The sequence below is a fragment of the Mustelus asterias genome, chromosome 5, assembly GCF_964213995.1.
Source record: "Mustelus asterias chromosome 5, sMusAst1.hap1.1, whole genome shotgun sequence".
Lineage (NCBI taxonomy): Eukaryota > Metazoa > Chordata > Chondrichthyes > Carcharhiniformes > Triakidae > Mustelus > Mustelus asterias.
The window spans coordinates 21,669,776-21,696,308 of record NC_135805.1 but is presented as its reverse complement, the minus strand read 5'-3'; the positions used below and the strand labels follow the sequence as shown (position 1 = coordinate 21,696,308).

At 46.6% G+C, this 26,533-nt stretch overlaps 4 non-coding genes across 4 annotated transcripts; all 4 read right to left on the bottom strand.

Annotated features, from left to right (window-relative positions):
• Positions 1–1,086: 1,086 nt before the first annotated feature.
• trnastop-uca (transfer RNA opal suppressor (anticodon UCA)) lies at positions 1,087–1,173 on the bottom strand. The gene has a single exon. It is a non-coding gene; the product is annotated as a tRNA-Sec (tRNA).
• A 1,605-nt stretch (positions 1,174–2,778) lies between these two features.
• Positions 2,779–2,865, bottom strand: trnastop-uca (transfer RNA opal suppressor (anticodon UCA)). The gene has a single exon. It is a non-coding gene; the product is annotated as a tRNA-Sec (tRNA).
• Positions 2,866–9,562: 6,697 nt separating this feature from the next.
• On the bottom strand, positions 9,563–9,649 carry trnastop-uca (transfer RNA opal suppressor (anticodon UCA)). Its single transcript has one exon. It is a non-coding gene; the product is annotated as a tRNA-Sec (tRNA).
• Positions 9,650–14,476: 4,827 nt separating this feature from the next.
• Positions 14,477–14,563, bottom strand: trnastop-uca (transfer RNA opal suppressor (anticodon UCA)). The gene has a single exon. It is a non-coding gene; the product is annotated as a tRNA-Sec (tRNA).
• Between the last annotated feature and the right edge of the window lie 11,970 nt (positions 14,564–26,533).

Genomic DNA, 26,533 nt, shown 5'->3' with positions numbered 1-26,533 from the left:
ATTCAATAGACTAGTACCAGGAATGCATGGATTGTCTTATGAGGAAAGATTGGTGAGGTTAGAACATAAGAACACAAGAATTAGGAGCAGGAGTAGGCCATCTGGCTCCTTGAGCTTGCTCTGCCATTCAATAAGATCATGGCTGATCTTTTCATGGACTCAGCTCCACTTACCCGCCCGCTCACCATAACCCTTAATTCCTTTACTGTTCAAAAATCTATCCATCTTTGCCTGAAAAAAATTCAACGAGGTAGCCTCAACTGCTTCACTGGGCAGGGAATTCCATAGATTCACAACCCTTTAGAAGTTCCTCCTCAACTCAGTTCTAGATCTGCGCCTCCTCATTTTGAGGCTATGCCCCCTAGTTCTAGTTTCACCCGCCAGTGGAAACAACCTCCCTGCTTCTATCTTATCTATTCCCTTCATAATTTTATAAGATCCCCCTCATTCTTCTGAATTCCAATGAGTTTAGCCCCAGTTTACTCAGTCTTTCCTCATAAGCCAACCCTCTCAACTCCGGAATCAACCTAGTGAATCTCCTCTGCACCCCCTCCAGTGCCAGTATATCCTTTCTCAAGTAAGGAGACCAAAACTGTACACAGTACTCCAGATGTGGCCTCGCCAGTACCTTATACAGCTGCAACATAACCTTGCTGTTTTTAAACTCTATCCCTCTAGCTATGAAAGACACAATTCCATTTGCTTTCTTAATTACCTGCTGATTTGTACCCACTAGGGTACAAAATTCTTAAGATCCTGAGAGGTATTGACAGGGTAGATGCAGAGAGGATGTTTTCTCTTGTTGAACACTGTATGAAAATAAAGGGCCACTCACTTAAGAGAGAGATGAGGAGAAATTCTTTCTTTCAGGGAGTTGGGAGTATTTGGAACTCTCTTCACCAAAAGACAGTGGACGCACAATCTTAAAGCAGAGGCAGATAGATTCTTGATAAACAACTTGGTGAAAGATTATTGGGGATAGGCAGGAAAGTGGGGTTGAGGTTACAATCAGATCAGCCACAAACCCAGTGAATGGCAGAGAAGGCCTACTCCTGTTCCTAATTCGTATCTTAAAAATAATAACGACGCCTGAAAAGTGGAACTGAATCACTCTGCTGTTAGACAGATACAGGTTTGAAGCCTGCACCCCAGACCACTGAGGGTCATCCAGGCATTATATAAGCAAATGCTATATCAGTATATAAAGCTCTGATGCCATCATCACTTTTAGTTTGGGCTGAGTGATTTTGTGTTTTATTTAATCTCTCTGACTCTCATGTTCTGTAACGCTTTAAACCATAAACAGATATCACTGCAGGAAAGTTGTTTCAACTCATTTCGCAAGAATGATGTCTCCTATCCCATCACAGGCTGCAGACCCATATGCAAATATCACTCTTCCGGATTGGACATGCTCACCAATCCCGGGATCATAGAATCATAGAATCATAGAAACCCGACAGTGCAGAAAGAGGCCATTCGGCCCATCGAGTCTGCACCGACCACAATCCCACCCAGGCCCTCTCCCCAGATCCCCACATATTTACCCACTAATCCCTCTAACCTACACATCCCGGGACACTAAGGGGCAATTTAGCATGGCCAATTAACCTAACCCGCACATCTTTGGACTGTGGGAGGAAACCCACGCAGACACGAGGAGAATGTGCAAACTCCACACAGACAGTGACCCAAGCCGGAAATTGAACCCAGGTCCTTGGAGCTGTGATCCTGGAGGGAGCTCATTCCACCCACACATACTCATTGTTAAGCCAATGAGGCTCGGCCACATTCATGTGATGGATGAAGACATTGCGGATGGTGAAATGGTCACTGGCTCCTGACCTCCTGGGTGTCCACACCTCTGTTACGAGGCTGATTCCGGATCTGCAAACTCTATGGCGCTTGGGGCATTTGTTGTCCTGTGGGATGTCTGGTCAGGTGCTCTGAGTTCGGGTCATGGCATGTTCGTACAGCACATTCTTGAAGTGCTTCCTCTGTCCTCCTCTAGTGGGTCTGCCCTGACTGAGCTGGGAGATGTTGACCTGCTTTGGGAGCCTGGTGTCTGAATCCAAACTATAATCCAACGAAGCTGGTGGTGGATGATCATAGCTTCAATGCTTGTGGTGCCAGCTTCTGAGAGGACAGTGATGGTTGTACATTGATTCTCTCACTTACTGTGTTACATCTACTGCAGGCAGCATTGATGGTATAACAGCGAATCTTTGAGGTGCCTCCTATTTGTGTACAGTATTGGTCTCCTTATTTAAGGAAAGATGTAAATACATTGGAAGGAGTTCAGTGAAAATTCACTGGACTAATACCAGGAAAGACCGAATTGTCTCATGAGGAAAGGTTTGTGTGCACTTGGGTTCAGAAGAGTAAGAGGCGACTTGATCAAAATCTGTAAGATGCTGAGGAGTATTGACAGGGTCGATGTGGAGAGGGTGTTTCCTCTTGACAGAGAATCTAGAACTAGGGGACACTGTATAAAAATAAAGGGTCGCTCCATTTAACAGAGAGATGGTGAGAAATTCTTTCTCTCAGAGGGTTGGGAGTCTTTGGAACTCTCTTCCTCAAAAGACAGTGGAAGCAGAATCTTTGAATAATTTTAAGGCAGATGTGAGATAGATTCTCAAAAAGCAACGGAGTGAAAGGTTATTGGGGGCAGGCAGGAATGTGGGGTTGAGGGTACAATCAGATCAAGCATGAAGTTATTGAATGGCGACGCTGGCTCGAGGGGCCAACTTTTAATTTGTATTTGAAAAAGAGCAGCGACGCCTGAAAGGTGGAATTGAACCACTCTGTCGCTAGACAGCTACAGGTTTGAAGCCTGCACCCCAGACCACTGAGGGTCATCCAGGCATTAGTTAAAGATTACCTGATCAGTATATAAAGCACTGATGTCCTCACCACGTTTAGTTTGGGCTGAGTGATTTTGTGTTTTATTTAATCTCTCTGACTCTCTTGTTCTGTAACGTTTTAAACCATAAACAGAAATCACTGCAGGAAAGTTGTTACAACCCATTTCACAAGAATGATGTCTACTATCCCATCACAGGCTGCAGACCCATATGCAAATATCACACTTCCGGACTGGACAGGCTCACCAATTCCAGGGACAAAGAACTAAAACAAAGAAGAAAGAAAATTACAGCGCAGGAACAGGCCCTTCGGCCCTCCGAGCCTGCACCAACCATGCTGCCCGACTGAACTGAAACCCCCTACCCTTCCGGGGACCATATCCCTCTATTCCCATCCTGTTCATGTATTTGTCAAGACGCCCCTTAAAAGTCATTACCGTATCCGCTTCCACTACCTCCCCCAGCAGCGAGTTCCAGGCACCCACCACCCTCTGTGTAAAAAATCTGCCTTGTACATCTCCTTTAAACCTTGCCCCTCGCACCTTAAACCTATGCCCCCTAGTAATTGACTCTTCCACCATGGGAAAAAGCTTCTGACGATCTACTAAGAACAAAGAACATGCTCTGTTCATGCCCCTCATAATCTTGTAGACTTCTATTAGGTCGCCCCTCAACCTCCGTCATTCCAGTGAGAATAAACCAAGTTTCTTCAACCTCTCCTCACAGTAATGCCCTCCAAACCAGGCAAAATCCTGGTAAATCTTTTCTGTACCGTCTCCAAATCCTCCAGATCCTTCTGGTAATGTGGCAGCTAGAATTGAACACTATATTCCAAGTGAGGCCTAATTAAGTTTCTATAAAGCTGCAACATGACTTGCCATTTTTTAAACTAAATGCTCCGGCCGATGAAGGCAAGCATGCCTTATGTCTTTTTGACTACCTTCTCCACCTGCATTGCTACCTTGAGTGGCCTGTGTACCGGTACACCCAGATCCCTCTGCTATCAATACTCATAAGGGTTCTGCCATTTACTGTATTTTTCCTCTCTGTGTTAGACCTTCCAAAATGCATTATCTCAAATTGTTTCTGGATTAAACTCCATCTGCCATCTCTCTGCCCAAGTCTCCAATCGATCTATATCCTGTTGCATCCTCTCATCGTCCTCATCGCTATCCGCAATTCCACCAACCATTGTGTCGTCCGCAAACTTACTAATCAAACCAGTTACATTTTCCTCCAATTCATTTATATATATCACAAATAGCAAAGGTCCCAGCACTGATCCCTGAGGAATGTCACTTGTCACAGACCTCCATTCAGAAACGCACCCTTCCACTGCTACCCTCTGTCTTCTTTGACTAAGCCAGTTCTGTATCCACCTTGCCAGCTCACCTCTGATCCCGTGCGACTTCACCTTCTGCACCAGTCTGCCATGAGGGGCCTTGTCAAAGGCCTTACTGAAGTCCATGTGGACAAGATCCACTGCCCTACCCTCAGCAATCATCTTTGTCACTTCCTCGAAAAACTCGATCAAGTCAGTGAGACACAACCTCCCCTTCACAAAACCATGTTGCCCCTCGCTGATACGTCCACTTATTTCCAAGTGGGAGTAAATCCTGTCTTGAAGAATCCTCTCCAATAATTTGCCCACCACTGAAGTAAGGCTCACCGTGCTATAATTACCTGGATTATTCTAGCTACCCTTCTTAAGCAAAGGAACAACATTGCCTAATCTCCACTCCTCTGGGACCTCCCCTCTAGACAGTGACGATACAAAGATTTCTCTCAAGGCCCTAGCAACTTCCTCCCTTGTTTCTTTCAGTATTCTGGGGTATATCCCATCAGGCCCTGGGGACTTGTCTACCTTAAGTCCCTGGGGACTTGTCCTCCCACCGTCCAAAGATGTGCGGGTTTGGTTGATTGGCCAGGTTAAAAAAAAATTGTCCCTGAGATGTGTAGTTAGAGGGATTAGCGGGTAAATATGTGCGGGTAGGGCCTGGGTGGGGTTGTGGTCGGTGCAGAGTCGATGGGCCGAATGGCCTCCTTCTGCACTGTAGGGTTTCGATGTTTCTATGTTTCTTAATGTTTCTCAAGAACCCCAATACTTCTCCTTTTTGATCTCCTTTTTGGTCCTGGAAGGAGCTCCTTCCACCCACAAATACTCATTGTTAAGCCAATGAGGCTCGGCCACACTCATGTGATGGATGAAGACATTGCGGATGTTGAAATGGTCACTGGCTCCTGACCTCCTGGGTGTCCACACCTCTGTTAAAAGGCTGATTCGGAATCACCAGACTCGAAGGAGCATTTGTTGTCCTGTGGGATTTCTGGTTGCGTGCTCTCAGTTTGAGTAAGGGCATGTTCGTACAGCACATTCTTGAGGTGCTTCCTCTGTCCTCCTCCAGTGGGTCTGCCCTGACTGAGCTGGGAGACGTTGATCTGCTTTGGGAGCCTGGTGTCTGAATCCAAACTATAATCCAACGAAGCTGGTGGTGGATGACCATAGCCTCAATGCTCATGGTGCCTGCTTCTGAGAGGACAGTGATGGTTGTACATCCATTCTCTCACTTACTGTGTTACATCCACTGCAGGCAGCATTGATGGTAAAACAGGAACAGGCCCTTCGGCCCTCCGAGCCTGCACCGACCATGCTGTCCGACTGAGCTGAAACCCCCTACCCTTCCGCGGACCATATCGCTTCATTCCCATCCTGTTCATGTATTTGTCAAGATGCCCCTTAAAAGTCATTATTGTATCTGCTCCCACCACCTCCCCCAGCAGCATGTTCCAGGCACCCACCACCCTCTGTATAAAAAACTTGCTTCGGTACATCTCCTTTAAACCTTGCTCCTCGCATCTTAAGCCTATGCCCCCTAGTAATTGACTCTTCCATCATGGGAAAAAGCATCTGACTATCTACTCTGTCCATGCCCCTCATAATCTTGTAGACATCTATCATGTCGCCCATCAACATCCGTCATTCCAGTGAGAATAAACCAAGTTTCTCCAGCCTCTCCTCACAGTAATGCCCTCCAAACCAGGCAGAATTCTGGTAAATCTTTTCTGAACTGTCTCCAAAGCCTCCAGATCCATCTGGGAATGTGGCAGCTAGAACTGAACACTATATTCCAAGTGCGGCCTAACTAAGGTTCAAAAAGCTGCAACATGACTTGCCAATTTTTAACTCAATGTCCCGGTCAATGAAGGCAAGCATGCCGTATGCCTCCTTGACTACCTTCTCCACCTGCATTGCCACTTTGAGTGATCTGTGTACCTGTACACCCAGATCCCTCTGCCTATCAATACTCGTAAGTATGACTACGAGTGGCAGTAAGTCTCCAACCGATCTACATTCTGTTGTATCCTCTGATGGTCCTCATCGCTATCCGCAAATCCATCAACCATTGTGTCGTCCGCAAACTTACGAGTCAAACCAGTTACATTTTCCTCCAATTCATTGATACAAGCAGTAAAGATCCCAGCACTGATCCCTGAGGAATGCCAGTTGTCACAACCTTCCAATTAGAAAAGCACCCTTCCACTGCTACTCTCTGTCTTCTATGAGCGATGATGTGGAGATGCCGGCGCCGGACTCGGGTAAACACGGAAAGAAGTCTCACAACACCAGGTTAAAGTCCAACAGGATATTTGGTAGCAAAAGCCACTATTCTATGAGCGAGCCAGTTCTGTATCCACCTTGCCAGCACAACTCTGATCCGTGCGACTTCACCTTCTGCACCAGTCTGCCATGAGGGGCCTTGTCAAAGGCCTTACTGAAGTCCATGTGGACAAGATCCACTGCCCTACCCTCATCAATCATCTTTGTCACTTCCTCGAAAAACTCGATCAAGTTAGTGAGACACGACCTCCCCTTCACAAAACCATGTTGCCTCTTGCTAACACGTCCACTTATTTCCAAGTGGGAGTAAATCGTGTCTCGAAGAATCCTCTCCAATAATTTCCCTATCACTGAAGTAAGGCTCACCATGCTGTAATTACCTGGATTATTCCAGCTACCCTTCTTAAGCAAAGGAACAACACTGTCTATTCTCCACTCCTCTGGGACCTCCCCTCTAGACAGTGACGATACAAAGATTTCTCTCAAGGCCCCAGCAATTTCCTCCCTTGTTTCATTCAGTATTCTGGGGTATATCCCATCAGGCCCTGGGGCCTTGTCTAACTTAATGTTTCTCAAGAATCAGACTATCTTCTCCTTTTTGATCTCCTTTTTGGTCCTGGAGGGAGCTCATTCCACCCACAAATACTCATTGTTAAGCCAATGAGGCTCGGCCACACTCATGTGATGGATGAAGACATTGCGGATGGTGAAATGGTCACTGGCTCCTGACCTCCTGGGTGTCCACACCTCTGTTAAAAGGCTGATTTGGAATCACCAGACTCGAAGGAGCATTTGTTGTCCTGTGGGATTTCTGGTCGCGTGCTCTCAGTTTGGGTCAGGGCATGTTCGTACAGCACATTCTTGAGGTGCTTCCTCTGTCCTCTTCTAGGGGGTCTGCCCTGACTGAGCTGGGGGAGTTGACCTGCTTTGGGAGCCTGGTGTCTGAATCCAAACTATAATCCAACGAAGCTGATGGTGGATGATCATAGCCTCAATGCTCGTGGTGCCTGCTTCTGAGAGGACAGTGATGGTTGTACATCCATTCTCTCACTTACTGTGTTACATCTACTGCAGGCAGCATTGATGATGAACCACCGAAGCTTTGAGGTGCCTCCTATATTGTGTACAGAATTGGTCTCCTTATATAAGGAAAGATGTAAACGCATTGGAAGCTGTTCAGGGAAAATTCACTGGACTAATACCAGGAATGAACGGATTGTTTTATGAGGAAAGGTTAGAGAGACGAGGTTTGTGTCCACCAGGGTTTCGAAGAGTAAGAGGCAACTTGATCAAAATATGTAGGATCCTGAGGGGTGTTGACAGGATGGATGTGGAGAAGATGTTTCCACTTGTCAGAGAATCTAGAACTAGGGGACACGGTATAAAAATAAAGGGTTGCTATTCGAATAGAGAGATGGTGAGAAATTCTTTCTCTCAGCGGGTTGGGGGTCTTTGGAACTCTCTTCCTCAAAAGACAGTGGAAGCAGAATCTTTGAATAATTTTAAGGCAGAGTGACATAGATTCTCGATAAGCAACAGGGTGAAAGGTTATTGGGAACAGGCAGGAATGTGGGGTTGAGGTTCCAATCAGATCAAGCCATGATCTTATTGAATGGTGAAGCAGGCTCGAGGGGTTGAATGGCCTACTCCTGGTCCTAATTTGTATGTTCAAAATAACAACGACACCTGAAAGGAGGAATTGAAACACTCTGTCGCTGAACATATACAGGTTCGAGGCCTGCACCCCAGACCACTGAGGGCCACCCATGCATTGTAAAATACATACCATATCAGTATATAAAACACTGATATATCCAGCACTTTGACTTTGGGCTGAGTGATTTTGTGCTTTATTTAATCTCTCTGACTCCCTTATTCTGTAACGCTTTAAACCATAAACAGAAATCACTGCAGGAAAGTTGTTTCAACTCATTTCACAAGAATGATGTCTCCTATCCCATCACAGGCTGCAGACCCATATGTCGATCTCACACTCCCAGACTGGACAGGCTCACCAATTCCAGGGTCCTGGAGGGAGCTCATTCCACCCACACATACTCATTGTTAAGCCAATGAGGCTCGGCCACACTCATGTGATGGATGAAGACATTGCGGATGGTGAAATGGTCACTGGCTCCTGACCTCCTGGGTGTCCACACCTCTGTTACGAGGCTGATTCGGGATCTGCAGACTCTATGCCACATGGAGCATTTGTTGTCCTGTGGGATGTCTGGTCGCGTGCTCTCAGTTTGGGTCATGGCATGTTCGTACAGCACATTCTTGAGGTGCTTCCTCTGTCCTCCTCCAGTGGGTCTGCCCTGACTGAGCTGGGAGACATTCATCTGCTTTGGGAGCCTGGTGTCTGAATCCAAACTGTAATCCAACGAAGCTGATGGCGGATGATCATAGCTTCAATGCTCATGGTGCCTGCTTCTGAGAGGACAGTGATGGTTGTACATCCATCCTCTCACTTACTGTGTTACATCCACTGCAGGCAGCATTGATGGTAAAACACCGAATCTTTGAGGTGCCTCCCATATTGTGCACAGTATTGGTCTCCTTATTTAAGGAAAGATGTAAATGCATTGGAAGCAGTTCAGGGAAAATTCACTGGACTAATACCAGGAATGAACGGATTGTCTTATGAGGAAAGGTTAGAGAGATGAGGTTTAGAAGAGTAAGAGGCAACTTGATCAAAATCTGTAAGATGCTGAGGAGTATTGACAGGGTGGATGTGGAGAAGATGTTTCCTCTTGACAGAGAATCTAGAACTAGGGAACACTGTATAAAAATAAAGGGTTGTTCATTTAATAGAGAGACGGTGAGAAATTCTTTCTCTCAGAGGATTGGGAGTCTTTGGAACTCTCTTCCTCAAAAGACAGTGGAAGCAGAATCTTTGAATGTTTTTAAGGCAGAGTTAGATAGATTCTTGACAAGCAACGGGGTGAAAGGTTATTGGGGATAGACAGGAATGTGGGGTTGAGGTTCCAATCAACTCAAGCATGAAGTTATTGAATGGCGGGCACAGGGTCGAGGGGCCTCCTCCTGCTTTTAATTTGTATTTGAAAAAGAGCAGCGACGCCTGAAAGGTGGAATTGAACCACTCTGTCGCTAGACAGCTACAGGTTTGAAGCCTGCACCCCAGACCACTGAGGGTCATCCAGGCATTAGTTAAAGATTACCTGATCAGTATATAAAGCACTGATGTCCTCACCACTTTTAGTTTGGGCTGAGTGATTTTGTGCTTTATTTAATCTCTCTGACTCTCTTGTTCTGTAACACTTTAAACCATAAACAGAAATCACTGCAGGAAAGTTGTTTCAACTCATTTCACAAGAATGATGTCTCCTATCCCATCACAGGCTGCAGACCCATATGCAAATACCACACTTCCGGACTGGACAGGCTCACCAATTCCAGGGTCAAAGAACAAAAACAAAGAAGAAAGAAAATTACAGCACAGGAACAGGCCCTTCGGCCCTCCGAGCCTGCACCGACCATGCTGTCCGACTGAGCTGAAACCCCCTATCCTTCAAGGATCATAATCCTTCATTCCCATCCTGTTCATGTATTTGTCAAGACGCCCCTTAAAAGCCATTATTGTATCTGCTCCCACCACCTCCCCCAGCAGCATGTTCCAGGCACCCATCACCCTCTGTATAAAAAACTTGCCTCGTACATCTCCTTTAAACCTTGCTCCTCGCATCTTAAGCCTATGCCCCCTAGTAATTGACTCTTCCATCATGGGAAAAAGCTTCTGACTATCTACTCTGTCCATGCCTCTCATAATCTTGTAGACACCTATCAGGTCGCCCCTCAACCTCCATCGTTCCAGTGAGAACAAACCAAGTTTCTCCAGCCTCTCCTCACAGTAATGCCCTCCAAACCAGGCAAAATTCTGGTAAATCTTTCTGTACCGTCTCCAAAGCCTCCAGATCCTTCTGGTAATGTGGCAGCTGGAACTGAACACTATATTCCAAGTGCGTCCTAACTGAGGTTCAAAACGCTGCAACATGTCTTGATAATTTTTAAACTCAATGTCCCGGTCGATGAAGGCAAGCGTGCCGTATGCCTTCTTGACTACCTTCTCCACCTGCATTGCTACTTTGAGTGGCCTGTGTACCTGTACACCCAGATCCCTCTGCTATCAATACTCGTAAGGGTTCTGCCATTTACTGTATTTTTCCTCTCTGTGTTAGACCTTCCAAAATGCATTATCTCAAATTTTCTCTGGATTAAACTCCATCTGCCATGTCTCTGCCCATGTCTCCAATCGATCTATATCCTGTTGCATCCTCTCATCGTCCTCATCGCTGTCCGCAATTCCACCAACCATTGTGTCATCCGCAAACTTACTAATCAAACCAGTTTTACATTTTCCTCCAATTCATTTATATGTATCAAAAACAGCAAAGGTCCCAGCATGGATCCCTGAGGAATGTCACTTATCACAGCCCTCCATTCAGAAACGCACCCTTCCACTGCTACCCTCTGTCTTCTTTGACCGAGCCAGTTCTGTATCCACTTTGCCAGCTCACCTCTGATCCCGTGCAACTTCACCTTCTGCATCAGTCTGCCATGAGGGACCTTGTCAAAGTCCTTACTGAAGTCCATGTGGACAAGATCCACTACCCTACCCTCATCAATCATCTTTGTCACTTCCTCGATAAACTTGATCAAGTTAGTGAGACACAACCCCCCCTTCACAAAACCATGTTGCCTCTTGCTAATACGTCCACTTATTTCCAAGTGAGACTAAATCCTGTTGCGAAGAATCCTATCCAATAATTTCCCTACCACTGAAGTAAGGCTCACCGTGCTGTGATTACCTGTATTAGTCTCGCTACCCTTCTTAAGCAAAGGAACAACATTGCCTATTCTCCACTCCTCTTCGGCCCCCCCTCCATGATGTGGAGATGCTGGCATTGGACTGGGGTAAACACAGTAAGAGTTTTAACAACACCAGGTTAAAGTCCAACAGGTTTATTTGGTAGTGATGCGCAATAAATCACACGGGAGGCAGAATGTATCCGGGAAATAAAGGCTTTTATTGCCAACAATAACAGAGTTACGATATACAATATACAATCCCAGACTAAAGGGTCACCAGGCAGAGCAGTGATCTTTATACCTCTCCCAGGAGGCGGAGCCAACTGGGGTGTACCATAGGACTATATTAACAGGTAGAACAGCCCAACCCTAACCCCAACAGTAACATATCTACAGACTCATAGTACTGGCCAGACCATGGCTCAGCACTCCTGGTGGTAACCAACAATGGTTCACCACAGGTAGCAAACACCATTAGCTTTCGGAGCGCTGCTCCTTCGTCAGATGGAATGGAAATGTGCTTTCAAACAGGGCACAGAGACACAAAATCAAGTTACAGAATACTGATTAGAATGCGAATCCCTACAACCAGCCAGATCTTAAAGATACAGACAATGTGGGTGGAGGGAGCATTAAGCACAGGTTAAAGAGATGTGTATTGTCTCCAGACAGGACAGCCTGCAAGTCCAGGAGGCAAGCTGTGGGGGGCGGCACGGTAGCACAGTGGTTAGCACTGCTGCTTCACAGCTCCAGGGTCCCGGGTTCGATTCCCGGCTTGGGTCACTGTCTGTGTGGAGTTTGCACATTCTCCTCGTGTCTGCGTGGGTTTCCTCCGGGTGCTCCGGTTTTCTCCCACAGTCCAAAGATGTGCGGGTTAGGTTGATTGGCCAGGTTAAAAATTGCCCCTTAGAGTCCTGAGATGCGTAGGTTAGCGGGATTAGTGGGTAAATATGTGGGGGTGGGATTGTGGTCGGTGCAGACTCGATGGGCCGAATGACCTCCTTCTGCACTGTAGGGTTTCTATGGTTTCTACTGATAATGTGACATAAATCCAACATCCCGGTTTAGGCTGTCCTCATGTGTGCGGAACTTGGCTATCAGTTTCTGCTCAGCGACTCTGCGCTGTCGTGTGTCGTGAAGGCTGCCTTGGAGAACGCTTACCTGAAGATCAGAGGCTGAATGCCCGTGACTGCTGAAGTGCTCCCCAACAGGAAGAGAACAGTCTTGCCTGGTGATTGTCGAGCGGTGTTCATTCATCCGTTGTCGTAGCGTCTGCGTGGATTTATGTCACTCATTATGAATGGATTCCCACTCCATTCCCACGATAAACTCGATCAAGTTAGTGAGACACGACCTCCCCTTCACGAAACCATGTTGCCCCTTGCTGATACGTCCACTTTTTTCCAAGTGTCTTGATGAATCCTCTCCAATAATTTCCCTACCACTGATGTAAGGCGCGCTGGCCTGTAATTATCTCGATTATTCTTGCTACCCTTGTTAAACAAAGGAACAACATCGGCTATTCTCCAATCCTCTGGGACCTCCCCTGTAGTGGTGATGACACACGACAACGCAGAATCGTTGAGCAAAAACTGTTAGCCAAGTTCCGCACACATGAGGACGGCCTCAACCGGGATCCTGGGTTCATATCACACTATCTGTAACCCCCACGACTTGTCTGGGCTTGCAAAATCTCATGAATTGTCCTGGCTGGAGACAATTCACACCTCTTTAACCTGTGCTTCACCCTCTCTCCACTCACATTGTCTGTTCCCATTGTCTATAACTTCATTGCAGTGTTAATGTAAGGCTACTTGTGACACTAATAAATAAACTTTTCTCCAAAAGCTTCCATAACACTACACAACCCTGCCAAAGCAAACTCTGCAAGACGTGCCGGATCATTGACACGGATGCCAGCATCTCACATGAGAACACCATCCACCAGGTACAGAGTACATACTCCTGTGACTTGGCCAATGTTGTCTACCTGGGAAGGATGTCCCGAGGCATGGTACATTGGCGAGACTATGCAGACGCTACGACAATGGATGAATGGACACCGCTCAAGAATCATCAGGCAGGAGTGTTCCCTTTCTGTCGGGGAAACTTCAGCATTCACGGGAATTCAGCCTCTGATCTTCGGGTAAGCGTTCTCCAAGACGGCCTTCACACACATGACAGCGCAGAATCGCTGAGCAGAAACTGATAGCCAAGTTTCGCACACATGAGGACGGCCTCAACCAGGATCTTGGGTTCATGTCACACTATCTGTAACCCCCATGACTTGCCTGGGCTTGCAAAATCTCACTAACTGTCCTGTCTGGAGACAATACACACCTCTTTAACCTGTGCTTAACCCTCTCTCCACTAACATTGTCCACACCTGTAAAGACTTGATTACTTGTAAAGATTCACATTCCAACCATTATCTTGTAGGGTTTGTGTCTATATATGCCCTTTTTGTGAAACTAATCCTGCACTCACCTGATGAAGGGCCGGCGCTCTGGAAGCTCGTGCTACCAAATAAACCTGTTGGACTTTAACCTGGTGTTGTGAGACTACTTACTGTGCCCACCCCAGTCCAACGCTGGCAACTCCCCATCATGGCCACTGCTGACGTAAGGCCTATAATTTCACTGATCTGATTTATTATTGTCACATGCAGTGAAAAGTATTGTTTCTTGCTCGCTATTTAGACAAAAGACACCGTTCATAGAGAAGGAAAGGAGAGGGTGCAGAATGTAGAATGTAGTGTTCATTCCAGATCTGTAGGATAAGGGCATGGACTTGCTCCATGCTTAAAGATGTTTTCTGCGGGAATTTCACCACTCCTTGCCGCATTGTTTTTCTGAATTTGTGTGATGGCTCCGTAGATGTTGGTGCAGTTGCGAGCTTGTGTTTGACTGGGTTTTGAGGGATGGAGTCACGAAGACTATTGTCGCCAATTGGCTGTTGATTGAAAAAGTTTTCAAAATGCTCCATCTGCAGGGGAAAAAAATTGCTGCGGTGGTGTGGGGCCACACACAAGGGAATGCTTAAATAGCAAGCTGAGAACCACCATTATAATGAAGGCTGCTTTTAACCATTGCAGTTGGCTGGCTCTTAACCAAATGCAATGGGATGGAGCAATAGGTGGGTGGGAAGCCAGCACTGACTTGCTCGCCCGAAAGGTGGAATTGAACCACTCTGTCGCTAAACAGCTACAGGTTTGAAGCCTGCACCCCAGACCACTGAGGTTCATCCGGGCATTATTAAAGTGCCATCTCGGCCCTATATAAACCACTGGGATCGGCATTACATTACGGTGGTGGTGACTAGTTTTTTGAAAATGTTTTCTGTCTGACTCGGATATACGGCATCCTTTCATCACTTGACGTCACTGCATTTAAGATGTTCCGACTCATTTTACAAGGATTTTTACTCCCATTCCACAGTGGGTGGGTGGACCCATATGCAAATTAGCACCTCCTGATTGGCCGCCGCCTGCATTCCCAGGCAGCAGGCTCCAAAGTCATGTTGCAATTGCACTTTCCACAAAGTTGCACCCTCGGAAGTGTCCTGGAGGATGAATTGAATCCTCAAGTCATAAAAAGAACTCATCACCACCCCTCTCAGACTCCACCTTGCCCTGGGAGTAATTTCAATCCTTCAGGAGCAAGCACAGACCCTAATGAGTTAATCTTGCAAACACAAGCTGGCCTCAGAACATCTTTCTCCTTTGCACATACTGAACCTCACAGGCTACAATCTGCTCCTCACACTTTTCCAGGAACGCAGACCTCCCAAGCAAATTAGTAACTTCCCTGAGAAACATTCCCACATTGCCTGACTGATAACAGAATTCCAAACTCCCCCTGAATTAAAACCCCTGAAATCATTCCTAATTGCCAGCAACTGGGATTTGACTTCATTTAGAAACATAGAAACTAGAAGCAGGAGGAGGCCATTCAGCCCTTCGAGCCTGCTTCGCCATTCATTTTGACAATGGCTGATCATCAAATTCAATATACAGATCCCCCCTTTCCCCCATATCCCTTGATCTCTTTAGCCCCAAGAGCTATATCTAATTTCTTCTTCAAATCAGACAATATTTTGGACTCAACTACTTCCTGTGGTAGTGAATTCCACACAATCACCACCCTCTGGGTGAAGAAATTTATCCTCACCTCAGTTCTAAAAGGTTATCCTCAAACTATAACCCCTAGTTCTGGATTCCCCCACCATCGGGAATGTTCTTTCTGAATCTAATCTGTCTAGCCCTGATAGAATTTTATAAGTTTCTATGAGATCCCTCTCATTCTGCTAAACTTCAGGGAATACAATCCTAACCGACTTAGTCTCTCCTCATTAGAGGACCTGTCATCACAGGAATGAGCCTGGTAAACCTTTGCTGCTCTCCCTCTATAGCAAGGACATCCTTCCTCAGATAATCATTTATGTTACAGTTGTGTCCAAAGAAGCACAGAGAGGGGAGATAAGGAAGAAACCCATGCAGACTGTGACCCAAGCTGGGAATTGAACCCAGGTCCCTGGCATTGTGAGGCAAAAGTGCTAACCACTGTGCTACTACACTGCTCATGTAGGGCATACCCCACCATAAATCGCTGGTACTGATGTTTTAATGACGGCGGCACGTGGTGGGATTGTGGTCGGCGGCGGTGGGATTGTGGTCGGTGCAGATTCGATGGGCCGAATGGCCTCCTTCTGCACTGTAGCATTTCTATGATTTCTATGACTCTATTCCAATCCCATTTTCCAGCACTTGTTCTGTAGCCTTGAATGCTGTGACGTTTCAAGTGCTGTGGGAAACTCTTCCTCTCTTCCTCACTCTATTACCTTCTGTACCACTGTGCCCTCTCCATTACCCCTGTCTACCTGCTTATAGCATTTCTCCTCTATTTGTTTCCTCTATATTTGATCTGCACAAAGAAGAAGGCTGAGAGGAGATTAAGTAGAGATGTTCAAAATCATGAGGGGGCTGGACAGAGTAGATAGAGAGAAACTGTTCCTGCTCGTAAAAGGATCAAGAACCAGAGGGCACAGATTTAAAGTGATTTGCAAAAGAAACAAATTTGATGTTCGAAAAAATCTATTTCACACAGCGAATGATTCGACTCTGCAGTGCACCTCCTGGTAGTGTGGTGGAGGCAGATTCAATCGGGGCATTCAAGAGGACATTAGGTTTTTAAAAATGCATTCATGAAAAATGGGGGCATCGCTGGCTGGCCAGCATTTATTGCCCTTCCCGAGTTGCCTGAGGGCAGTTGAGAGTCAACCACATTGCTGTGGCTCTGGAGTCACATGTAGGCCAGACCAGGTAAGGACAGCAGATTTCCTTCCCTAAAGGACATTAGTGAACCAGATGGGTTTTTCCGACAATGGTTTCATGGTCGTCAGTAGATTCTGAATTCCACATTTTAAAATTGGATTCAAACTCCACCATCTGCTGTGGTGGGGTTCAAACCAGGGTCCCCGAGATGATGATTTGAATAGTAACAATGTGCAGGGGGATGGGGGTACTAGATCACTAAATCTGGTGGCACAGTAGTTAGCACTGCTGCCTCACAGTACCAGGGACCTGGGTGACTGTCTGTGAAGTTTGTTTGTTGTATGTGTGGGTTTCCTCTGGGTGCTCCAGTTTTCTCCCACAGTCCAAAGATGATGGATTGGCTAAATTACCCCTTAGTGTCAGGGGGTGTAGCAGGGTAAATATGTGGGGTTTGGGGCCCAAAGAGAAAATGCTGGAAAATCTCACCAGCTGAGGCAGCATCTATAAAGAGGGAAAAGAGCTGACGTTTTGAATCCAGATGACCCTTTGTCAAAGAACGTCTTACACACAGCGAGTGATTTGACAAAGGGTCATCTGGACTCGAAACAATCGGCTCTTTTCTCTCCTTACAGATGCTGCCAGACCTGTTGAGATTTTCCAGCATTTTCTCTTTTGGTTTCAGATTCCAGCATCCGCAGTAATTTGCTCTTATGTGGGGTATGGGGATAGGTGGGATGATTTTCAATGCAGGCTCGATGGGCTGAATGGCCTCCTTCTGCACTGTAGGGATTCTATGATGATACTCATTTGGAGCGCTGGGTGCAGACATGATGGGCCGAATGGCCTCTTTCAGAGCAGTCACAATTCCATTTATTCCCTCACTTTATGTCTCTTTCTCTATGAGCCTGTCCCAATCCCTGTTTTTTTTTCCCCCCATTCCAATTCATGAAACATCTTGCTTCTCTGGAATTCCTGTTTCTCAAGAATAAATCCCCTGCGGGGGGCAGTTTGATTTTTTTGGGACCAATGTTTCCCCCGGTTAATTCAATTGTTTGGATGAGATAATTCTCCCTTCACTCGTCATATCCTGCAGTGCTGTTCGATGTTGTGCCCACTCCTTGTTCTTTCTGTGTGTGTGTGTTTGTGATGCAATCCTCTTCCTGCTCTCTCTCTCTCTCTCTGACTCACTCGGAAATGCTGAGTGAAGCGGTGGCTGGGGTCTCTGAGTCATTCCCCCTCTTTCCAGGCAGCCGATTCCAGCTAACCCTCACTCCACCGCTGCCTGTAAATGAGCAAAAGCGAGTGACTTAAGTCCCTGGCAGCAACTTTATCCCAGGAGAGGTTTGACCTGTTGTGCATATTAGGAGGGGAGAAGCCTCTGGCAGTCAGGCAGCCCACAGCTTAGGAAGTTGATGTGTTTACAGTCACTACCCCAGCATAATAGCTAATTCCCGTTATTACAACCAGCTCTCTCCATTCCTGTCACTCCCTTGTACATTACGTTTCTGTTCTTCTCTTGCCAGTTTACCCATCTCTGTCTTCACCCCCCCCCCACCTAAATTCTGGTTCTTTCTTCAAGTCTGCCAGTTCCTGCTACTAGGGATAGGGCGAAGTTTTTAAAATGTATTTATTAGTGTCACAAGTTGGCTTACATTAACACTGTAATAAAGTTACTGTGAAAATCCCCTAGTCGCCACACTCCGGCACCTGTTCATGTATACTTTAGGGAGAATTTAGCACCTAAGCGGCACGTCCTTTGGATTATGGGAGGAAACCGGAGCATCCGGAGGAAACCCACACAGACACGGGGAGAACGTGCAAGCTGGGAATTGAACCCGGGTCCCTGGGAGGCAGCAGTGCTGACCACTGTGCCACCGTGCCCCCCCCCCATCTTAATTCTGGTGCTTTCTCCAAGTCTGCCTGTCCCTGCTTCCTACTCAGGTAGGGAGAAACTGTTCCCAGTAGCAGAAGGGTCAAAATCCGGGCACTGCTTTAAAGTGATTAGGAAAGGAACCAAAGGTGAGATGAGGATTTTTTCTTACACACAGTGAGTGGTTAGGTTATTTTCTGATTTGATTTATTATTGTCACATATATTAGTACACAGCGAAAAGTATTGTTTCTTGCGCACTATTCAGACAAAGCATACCGTTCATAGGGAAGGAAAGTAGAGGGCACAGAATGCAATGTTATAGTCAGGGTGCAGAGGAAGATCAACTTAAAGTGAGGTAGGTCCATTCAAAAGTCTGATGGCAGCAGGGAAGAAGCTGTGCTTGAGTCGGTTGGTACGTGACCTCAGGTGTTTGTATCTTTTTCCCAAGAAAAAGTGCATGGGACCCTTGATTATGCTGGCTGCTTTTCTGAGGCAGTGGGAAGTGTAGACAGAGCCAATGGATGGGAGGCTGGTTTGCGTGATGGATTGGGCTACAGTCACAACACTTTGTAGTTTCTTGTGGTCTTGGTGAGAGTCATAATGGAGGTGCTGAATATGAGTTTAGAAAGGCGTCATGTGTCGGCTCAATGGGCTGGAGGGTTCTTTGTGATGGAGGAGGTTAGCTGTGATGCTCCTGCAAAGGCAGAGGTTGTTTTCTATTCTTTCACTGGATGTGTGTGTCACTGGCGAGGCCAGCATTTATTGCCCATCCCTAATTACCATTGAGAAGGTGATGATATGCCACCTTCTTGAACCACGTAGTGTAGGTACACCTACAGTGCTGTTAGGAAGGGTGTTCCAGGAGTTGGACCCAGTGAAGGAACGGTGATATATTTCCAAGTCAGGATAGTGAGTGACTTGGAGGAGAAATTCCAGGTGGTGGCGTTCCCAGGTGTCTGCTGCTCTTGTCCTTCTAGATAGTAGCGGTCATGCATTTGGAAGGTGCTGCCTAAGGAGCCTTGGTGAGTTCCTGCAGTGTATCTTGTAGATGGTACACACGGCTGCCATTGTTTGTCAAGGGTGTAGGGATTTAACGTTTGTGGAAGGGGTAATAACCAAGCAGGCTGCTTTGTCCTGGGTGGTGTCAAGTTTCTTGAGTGTTGTTGGAGCTGCACTCATCCCAGGCAAGTGGGGAGTATTCCATCACACTCCTGACCTGTGCCTTGTAGATTGTGGACAGGCTTTGGGGAGTCAGGAAGTGAGTCACTCATCACAGGATTCTTAACTTCTAACCTGCTTTTGTAGCCACAGGATTTACATGACTAGTGCAGTTCAGTTTCTGGCCAAAGGTAACCCCCCAGGATGTTGATGGTGGGGGGATTCACTGATAATGATACTATCGAATGTCAAGGGGTAATGATTAGATCCTCTCTTGTTGATGGTGGTCATTGCCTGGCACTTGTGTGGCGTGAATGTTACTTGCCACTTGTCAGCCCAAGCCTGGATATTGTCCAAGTCTTGTTGAATTTGACCATGAACCCCTTCAGTATCCGAGGAGTTGCGAATGCTGCTGAACATTGTGCAGTCAAAGAACAAAGAACAAAGAAAATTACAGCACAGGAACAGGCCCTTTGGCCCTCCAAGCTTGCACCGATCATGCTGCCCGACTTAACTAAAATCCCTTACCCTTCTGGGGACCATATCCCTCTATTCTCATCCTATTCATGTACTTGTCAAGACGCCCCTTAAAAGTCACTACCATATCCGCTTCCACTACCTCCCCCAGCAACGAGTTCCAGGCACCCACTACTCTCTGTGTAAAAACATCTGCCTCGTACATCTCCTTTAAACCTTGCCCCTCGAAACCTTAAACCCATGCCCCCTAGTAATTGACTCTTCCACCCTGGGAAAAAGCTTCTGACTATCCACTCTGTCCATGCCTCTCATAATCTTGTAGACTTCTATCAGGTCTCCCCTCAACTACCATCGCTCCAGTGAGAACAAACCAAGCTTCTCCAACCTCTCCTCATAGCTAATGCCCTCCATACCAGGCAACATCCTGGTAAATATTTTCTATACCCTCTCCAAAGCCTCCACATTCTTCTGGTAGTGTGGCGACCAGAACTGAACAGTAGATTCCAAGTGCGGCCTAACTAAGGTTCTATAAAGCTGCAACATGACTTGTCAATTTTTAAACTCAATACCCTGGCCGATGAAGGCAAGCATGCCGTATGCCTTCTTGACTACCTTCTCCACCTGCATTGCCACTTTGAGTGACCTGTGTACCCGTACACCCAGATCCCTTTGCCTATCAATACTCTTAAGGGTTCTGCCATTTACTGTATATTTCCTATCTGTATTAGACCTTCCAAAATGCATTACCTCACATTTGTCTGGATTAAATTCCATCTGCCATCTCTCCGCCCAAGTCTCCAACTGATCTATATCCTGCTGTATCCTCTGATGGTCCTCATCGCTATCCGCAAATCCACCAACCTTTGTGTCGTCCGCAAACTTACTAATCAATCCAGTTACATTTTCCTCCAAATCATTTATATATGTTACAAACAGCAAAGGCCCCAGCACTGATCCCTGAGGAACAGCACTTGTCACAGTCCTCCATTCAGAAACGCACCCTTCCACTGCTACCCTCTGTCTTCTTTGACCGAGCCAGTTTTGTATCCACCTTGCCAGCTCACCTCTGATCCCATGCGACTTCACCTTCTGCACCAGTCTGTCATGAGGGACCTTGTCAAAGTCATCAGCGAACATGCCCACTTCTAACCTTATAATGGAAGGATGATCATTGATGAAACAGCTGAAGATGGTTGGGCCCAGGACCCTACCCTGAGGAACCCAAACTAAGCGTCAGTGAGCAGGTTATTCCTGAGTAACCACTGCTTGATAGCACTGTTGATGACATCTTCCCTCACTTTACCGATGATCGAGAGCAGACTGATGGGTCATCAATTGGCCGGGTTGGATTTGTCCTGTTTCTTGTGTACAGGACAATTTTCCACACTGCTGGGTTGATGCCAGTGAGGTAGCTGTACTGGAACAGCTTGGCTAGGGGGTGCGGCCATGAATTTCCAGGCCAGCATGAGGATTGAACCCATATTCGAGCCATCTCAGCTTACCAATCTGGTTAGAACCTAGAAAGCCTGTCTACCATCCACAAGAGTGATGAAATACTCTTTATTTGCCTGGATGAATGCAACTCCAACAACACTGAAGATGTTGGAGAGACAGACTTAATGGCCTTACAGAGAGCTGACACTGACCCATGGGCCGAATAACATCCTGTGCACTTCTGTGATTTTCATGTCTCTTTTATCCCTGTTTTTCCACTGTCTCTTTAATCGGGAGGGTTGGCGGGGGTTTGGAGGGGGGACGGCGGGGGTGATTTTAAGGGCGGTAGGGTTAGCACTGCTGCCTCAGTGCCCCAGGGACCCGGGTTCAATTCCAGCCTCGGATCACTGTCTGTGTGGAGTTTGCACGTTCTCCCCATATCTGCGTGGGTCTCTTCTGGGTGCTCTGGTTAATAAGAACTAGGGGCAGGAGTAGGCCATCTGGCCCCTTGAGCCTGCCCCGCCATTCAATAAGATCATAGCTGATCTTTTCGTGGACTCAGCTCCACTTACCCGCCCGCTCACCATAACCCTTAACTCCTTTACTGTTCAAAAATGTATCTATCCTTGCCTGTTCCCTCCCACAGTCCGAAGATGTGCAGGTTGGGTGGATCGTCCATGCTAAATTGCTCCTTAGTGTCAGGGGAATGTGTGGGTTGGGTGGATTAGCCACGGCAAATGCCTGGGGTTATGGGGTTGGGGCAAGGGGGTGAACCTGGGTGAGATGCTCTTTCGGCGACTGGGTACAGACTCGATGGGCTAAATGGTCTCCTTCTGCACCGTAGGGATTCTATTCTATTCAGTCATAATAAGGAAACATCAGCCCCCTCCCACCCTCTGACCACCAACACTGCTCTCCCCAGGGGAAATAGCTAGCTGCTGAATGGCAATAAAATACTAGATGGCCTTTGAATAGTGAGAGGTAACCTCCTTAACCAACTGAGGAAATAGTGAGGCAACGAACAAGAAACGCAACCCACAATTATTTTCCTGTATTCAAATCACAATTTTTCAAAGCAAGCTCCATGAATCCTGCCAATTAATAAGCTATAAATATGCGTAAAGTATGTCAGAACATAAGACGTGTGCTTTGCTAATAATTTTGTGCATCAATGCGCGGTGGGATTTAACTCCACATTCATTATTTACGTCCAAAGACGGCAGTGAATCAAGTGGAACAATCGAATCACACACTCTGCTAATCGGTTTAATCGCCCTTCCCGCACTGTGCAAAAAATAGCTCGCTCTTATTTTTGGGTTTTGCGATATAGAGACTGCGCTGCTGCTGCTGCTGCTTTTTTATTTACGAGCTGATTCCTTGACGCAAATCCTAAAGTGCTCAGAAGCTCTCAACAGGCGTTCACAGTGTCATTGCCAGTGTCACCTCCTGCCCCCCTCCTCCCCCACCCCCCCACTCCTCTCTCTCCGTCTCTCTTAAAGGGGCCAGCTGCATCTCTCCCAGGAAAGACATCTTTCCGCAGAGGGGGGAAATGAAATTTCAACCTTTTCTTTTACTGGAAGCTTTGAAACTCTTTGTTTATTCACAGGATGTGGGGGTGTCACTGTAACGTCTCAACTGTATCTTAAACAACTTCACAAGTGTTATTATTATTTACGCGTCACAAGTTGGCTTACGTTAACACTGCAGTGAAGTTACTGTGAAAATCCCCCTAGTCGCCACACTCCGGCACCTGCCCATGTACACTGAGGGAGAATTTAGCATGGCCAATGCACCTAACCAGCACATCTTTCGGATCCCTGTGGAAGGAAATGGGAGCACCCAGAGGAAACTCACGCAGACACGGGGAGAATGTGCAGACTCCGCACAGACAGTGACCCAAGCTGGGAATCGAACCCAGGTCCCTGGCACTGTGAGGCAGCAGTGCTAACCACTGTGCCACCGTGCCATCCTGCTGGGCTATTTGAGAGAGCAGTCAGGTTCTTTGTATAGCGTTTCTTGCTTCACAGCCACACCCTGTTTTTTACCCTTTGGGGAATAGTTGGGGGCAAAGTGTGGGAAGGATCCCAGGTTCAAAAAACCATCAACACTCCTTCCACAGTCAACAAGTCCTGGTCTTGGATTTGAACCTGGAGCTGTATGGTTCGGCAGTGGGAGCCACAGTTATATAGATGCCAGACCAGGTAAGGCTACAGCAGATTTCCTCTCCTAAAGAACATTAGCGATTTTCCCAGCAATTCACTGTTATTGAATCCGGTGGCACAGTGGTTAGCACTGCTGCCTCACAGCGCCAGGGACCCAGGTTCGATTCCCGGCTTAGGTCACTGTCTGTGTGGAGTTTGCACATTCTCCCTGTGTCTGCATGGGTTTCCTCTGGATGTTCTGGTTTCCTTCTACAGTCTGAAAGAGGTGCTGGTTAGGTGCATTGGCCATGCTAAATTCTCCCTCAGCGTACTTGAACAAGTGCTGGAGTGTGGTGACTTGGGGATTTTCACAGTAACTTCATTGCAGTGTTAATGTAAGCCTATTTGCGATATTAATAAATAAATTGTAGATTTATTAAAAAAAAAACAGACTTACTTATTACTTAAATTTAAACTCCCCCAACTGGGATTTGAACTCTTTTTATTCTTTCATGGGATGCGGGCATCGCCGTCAAGGGCATTTATTGCCTTATTGCTAGACCATTTCAGAGGGCAGTTAACTGTAGTAAGGACGGCAGATTTCCTTCCCTAAAGGGCATATTGAACCAGATGGGTTTTTACAACAAGCATGGTCACCATTAAAGCTCTGACGAAGGGTCATCCTGACTCAAAACATTGACTCTATTCTCTCTCCACAGAAGCCAGAGGGTGGTTGTAGAGGGTTGTTTTTCAAACTGGAGGCCTGTGACCAGTGGTGTGCCTCAGGGATCAGTGCTGGGTCCACTGCTATTTGTCATTTATATTAATGACTTGGATGAGAATATAGGAGGCATGGTTAGTGAGTTTGCAGATGACACCAAGATTGGTGCATAGTGGACGGTGAAAAAAGTTATCTTTAATTTCAACGGGATCTTGATCAATTGGGCCAGTGGGCTGACGAATGGCAGATGGAGTTTAATTTGGACAAATGCGAGGTGATGCATTTTGGCAGATTGAACCAGGGCAGGACTTACTCAGTTAATGGTAGGGTGTTGGGGAGAGTTGCAGAACAAAGAGATCTAGGAGTACAGGTTCATAGCTCCTTGAAAGTGGAGCCACAGGTGGACAGAGTGGTGAAGAAGGCATTTAGCATGCTTGGTTTCATCGGTCAGAACATTGAATACAGGAGTTGGGACGTCTTGTTGAAGTTGTACAAGACGTTGGTAAGACCACACTTGGAATACTGTGTGCAGTTCTGGTCACCCTATTATAGAAAGGATATTATTAAACTAGAAAGAGTGCAGAAAAGATTTACTGGGATGCTACTGGGACTTGACGGTTTGGGTTATAAGGAGAGGCTGGATAGACTGGGACTTTTTTCTGTGGAGCGTAGGAGGCTTAGGGGTGATCTTATAGAGGTCTATAAAATAATGAGGGGCACAGATCAGCCAGATAGTCAATATCTTTTCCCAAAGGTTGGGGAGTCTAAAACTAGAGGGCATAGATTTAAGATGAGAGGGGAGAGACACAAAAGTGTCCGGAGGGGCAATTTTTTCACACAGAGGGTGGTGAGTGTCTGGAACAAACTGCCAGAGGTAGAAGTAGAGGCGCGTTAAATTTTGTCTTTTAAAAAGCATTTAGACAGTTATATGGGTAAGATGGGTATAGAGGGATATGGGCCAAATGCGGGCAATTGAGATTAGCTTAGGGGTTTTAAAAAAAAGGGTGGCACGGACAAGTTGGACCGAAGGGCCTGTTTCCATGCTGTAAACCTCTATGACTCTATGACTCTAAGCTGTCAGACCTGCTGAGATTTTCCAGCATTTTCTGTTTTTGTTTTGGCCACTATTAACTAGATTTCAGTTCCAATTTTTAAAATTAATTTTAAATCCACTAGCTGTCAGAGTGAGAGTTGAACCCATGTCCCTGTGCCCCTGGGATTACAAGCCTAGCACACTGCACCCATTACATCACCATGTCCTGATCATTTGCTCAGTGCCCTGCAATACTAACATAAGCACCATGCTAGCATACCCCCAGTACCCTGCAGACTCATTGAGTCAAATAGAACAGAAGGGGGCCACTTGGCCCTTTATGCCTGTGTTGCTCCTTGAAAGTGCAATCCAACAAGTTTCACTCCCTCTCCACTCCCCCCTCCCTGTAGCCTAGCATTTCCTCAGTGCTGCTCTCTGAAGTTTTTTTTAAGTTTTAAAGTTTATTTATTAGTGTCACTAGTAGGCTTACATTAACACTGCAGTGAAGTTACTGTGAAAGTCCCCTAGTCGCCACACGCCAGTGCCTGTTCAGGTACACTGAGGGAGAGTTTAGCACGGCCAATGCACCTAACCAGCTCGTCTGTCAGACTGTGGGAGGAAACTGGAGCACCCAGAGGAAACCCACGCAGACACGGGGAGGACGTGCAAACTCCACACAGACAGTGTCCCAAGCTGGGTATTGAGCCCGGGTCCCTGGCGCTTGAGGTAGCAGTGCTAACCACTGTGCCACCATGCCACCCTAATGAAGTGCCAGTGTAGATTATCGAGCATGCTGTCAGCTAAATCTGTACAGTGACTATTTGTGCCATTTATTTTGTTTTCTTCGCACCATAAATTAAACATAATGTCGGCGGGCAGGCATCTTGAACTGGCATAATGTACAACGCTACGGACCAAGTTCTGGAAATTGGGATTAGAATGGATAGGTGATTGGTGGCCTGTGCAGGCATGATGCGCCGAAGGGCCTCTTTTTGTGCTGTAAAACTCTATGACTCATTATATTTTCTCAAATTAACGGGGTTCGCTAGTCTTCGAAGCTTTGTTGAGCCCCTTCCCCTTTTCCGAAGGTGCTTGCAGCAATTGAACTGCAA